At 38.6% G+C, this 3,576-nt stretch overlaps 1 non-coding gene across 1 annotated transcript; it reads left to right on the forward strand.

The window, feature by feature from the left end:
* Positions 1–2,863: 2,863 nt before the first annotated feature.
* LOC128564149 (small nucleolar RNA SNORA13) lies at positions 2,864–2,944 on the forward strand. The gene has a single exon (XR_008374020.1). It is a non-coding gene; the product is annotated as a small nucleolar RNA SNORA13 (small nucleolar RNA).
* Positions 2,945–3,576: the final 632 nt, after the last annotated feature.

Here is a 3,576-nt window from a genome sequence, read left to right on the forward strand (position 1 = left end):
AGAAAAATGAGAAGATGGAGGCTAATAGGATGGTTTTATTTAGATGATGGATAGAAGAGGAGAAAAATTTTGAACAAGAGGTCAAACAAATAATGTAGTAACACAGAAGCCCAGAAGAAACAATTTTAAAGGAGTGATCAAATTGTCCAATTTCTTGAATGATCATCAGTAATTTTCGAGACAGGAGTTTCAATGGGGTCAGCAGAATAGACACTCAAGAGAAAGAGCAAGTGGACAGTGAAAAATTAAAGAATCGGACAATATCTTCAAAATATGCATTCTATCAAGTGAATGGAGAAAGGGCCCCCTGTTGTTTCCAGGAACAACAAAACACCTACATCTAAAAATCATTGGAAATTTAGTTGTATTATATGAAATTGCTTAGGTTTAACCACTTTTAACCTACAAAATTGTCAATCTCATATAATTCAGTATAATATTCAAAAAATAATAGGTGAAGATTCTTACTGACCAGAAGTCATATTCTCAAGCCCTCTGTTTGCAGTATTAACTCTAAGTCTGTGGTAAATACTCTAGGCACAAAACTGCCGGGAGTATTTTGTGATACATGAGACATATGCATGAAGGATAATGAAAATTGACAAATTATTAATTTACTTTTAGCATGTGCTAATAACATATTCCCTGCCACAAACTAGTAATTTATACAATAAACTATTAGAAAAAAAAAGCAGCTTTCCTTTTGCTGAAATTTCCATAAACATTCTGAAAATAAAAATCTCTCTCCAGATGTTTCAGTTCTTAGTTTCAGTTTTTTTTTTGTTTTTTTTTTTTTGAGACAGAACCTCAAGCTGTCGCCCTGGGTAGAGTGCTGTGGCATCACAGCTCACAACTTTCAACTCCTGGGCTTAAGCGAGTGTCCTGCCGCTGCCTCCTAAGTAGCTGAGACTATAGGCACCCACCACAATGCCTGGCTATTTTTGTTTTTTTTTGGTTGCAGCTGTCATTGTTGTTTGGTGGGCCTGGGCTGGATTCTAACCTGCCAGTTCAAGTGTATGTGGCTGTCACCTTAGCCACTTGAGCCACAGGCGCCGAGCCTAGTTTCAGTTTTTTTGAGACAGAGTCTTGCTTGCTCTGTCACTCAGCCTACAGCATCATGGTGTCAGCCTAGCTCATAGCGACCTCAAATGCCCCAGTCCAAGCAATTTTCCTGCCTCAGCTTCCCGAGTAGCTGGGACCACAAGCACCTGCCACCATGCCTCGCTAATTTTTTTTCTAATTTTAATAGAGACACGGGTCTCACTCTTGCTCAGGCTAGTCTCAAATTTTTAGCTCAAGGGATCTTCCTCTCTCAGCCTCTGAGAATGCTATGATTACAGGTGTAAGTCACTGTGCTCAGCCTTAATCTAAGTATTTTTGAGAGTGAAATGACTCCAGTATTGATGTGTCAGTCTACTTGTCACCCAAGCCAATCTAGGGAGAAGCAGATGAGAGATCAACAATTCCACTTTTATTTACACAAAAGCCTTTTGTGTAAAGCCTTTTGCTTCTCCCTTGATTGGCTTGGGTGACAAGTAGACTGACTCATCAATACTAGGGTCATTTCACTGAGAAGAGAAATTCCAGAGAACAGCAAGGAGATATTCTCCAAGAGCTATGCTATTCTCCTGTTTCTTTTTGTTACTTATATATTCTCACAGTAAAGCAAGCATCAGCGACATTATGAACCGTCATAGTATATACTAAACAGATTCATCCTCACAGATTACAAGGTTACACAACATACCCCAATCATAAAGTGGTTATATCTTACTCTAGACTAAATTTATAGTAAGTCGGTACTCTGGGTCTAAGGTTAGGGTGAGGGAAGATAGGGGCAGTGGATACCAGTATTGGAGCTATCAGGGGAGTGGGCTGTATGCTTGCCCCACGTAGGCAGGGTGCCCTACATCTGACTTAAGTCTTGGCAGAAGAGCCTGTGAGCCTCTCAGAACACAGAATATTTGTGAGCTGCTGCCATAAGACCCTGTCCCCAGCCTCCCATCCTCCTAGGAGGCTATCCCATCCTTGGAGGGTCCAATCTCTTAACTTTGTCCATAACAGAAGGTCTTGTACATGAATCAACAACTCCAGATGGCAGCACACGAGCTCATCTGGCCCCATCAGGGCCTGTCCAGCAGCGCCTTGTATGTTATAGTTATTTAGGATAACAGTGGCTGCTATCAGGATGAAATTATGAATGGTGACTTATCTGCTACAGATTTCATTGAGTGAAAGCAACTTCAGTGAACTGGATTATTTTGGACCTTATTCTTTACTTCAGTAATTTTTTTTCTCAAATTTAATTACTCGGAGGCCAATGATGAAGGGCATGTAAAATGCAATTAACAGATGAAAAATATCTCTTGTGATTTGGTATTAAATAGGAGTGATGGAGTGTGACATTAAAAAATGGTATCAGAGGTGCATATTCTGCATTTCACTTTAATTATGTCAATTTCAGGTTCGGAACATTGTAATTTCACCCATGCTTAATTAAATTTGGTCAGTGCTAATACTTTGAGCTCAAAACAAAATATGGAGGAAGTTTCAAAGACATGTAAGCTGGGGACAGTGATTCTTTGCCCTTCTGGCTATTGGACCAGAGTAAGCTCTTAAAGTCTCTTTGGCCTGTAGAACTGTGGTTGCAATAGGGATTGATCTGAATAGAATTCAAAGCCTGTAAGACAAAGGATATGATTTCTGAGTGTACTTTGGAATTATTCGAGGAAAAGTGGTCTTTACTAATTCCCCCAACTTTTTGCTCCCTAAGTTGTTTTAGACTGATGCATTTTTTAATGATTACATTAACAAAAAAAACTTGGAGACAATTAAAATTTCTTTTTAAAAAAATTAAAGAATTAGGCATAAATTAAATGCTTTGCAGCCTTTTCCTTCCCTTAAATTTGATATCTTTGGTGTAGGGGCTGCATAAGTAACAGTTAATGGTTTTGTTTTCACGTGGGATCTCAAGCCTACCAGAGGATGTCCTTGGTGAGGACTTTGAAAATTTGATCTTCTCCAAGAGTTGATTGGATCACTTAAAATTTCCAGGAGTCTGAGGAGTACTGAAATAATTGTCTTTGAATGGCCTGTAATGATACATTTATGACAATGGATATAAATAAATGTTACTGTGTTTGAGATTTAAGTAAAAAAAAAAAAAAAAAACTTAAAGAATTAAATTGATCAGCCTGAGCGAGAGTGAGACCCCTTTTCTATAAATAGCCGGGTGTTATGATGGGCACCTGTAGTCCCAGGTACTTGGGAGGCTGAGACAAGAGGATTACTTGAGTCCAGGAGTTTGAAGTTGCTGTGAGCTGTGACACTGCCACATTCTACCAAGGGTGACAAGGGAGACCTTGTCTCAAAAAAACAAACAAAAATAATTAAATCATTTCTTAGAGAAAAATTCAAAAGCCCTAGTAATATCCATTTTATGGATAAGGAACTGAGACTTTAAGGTATTACTATTTAAGCTGTGTACTGATGATCAGACAGTTGATAGCCAAGCTCTATCTGGAATACATTCTGCACTAAACTCCTGTTTTGTGTGTCTTTCAATGGATTATGTGA

The sequence above is a fragment of the Nycticebus coucang genome, chromosome 13, assembly GCF_027406575.1.
Source record: "Nycticebus coucang isolate mNycCou1 chromosome 13, mNycCou1.pri, whole genome shotgun sequence".
NCBI lineage: Eukaryota > Metazoa > Chordata > Mammalia > Primates > Lorisidae > Nycticebus > Nycticebus coucang.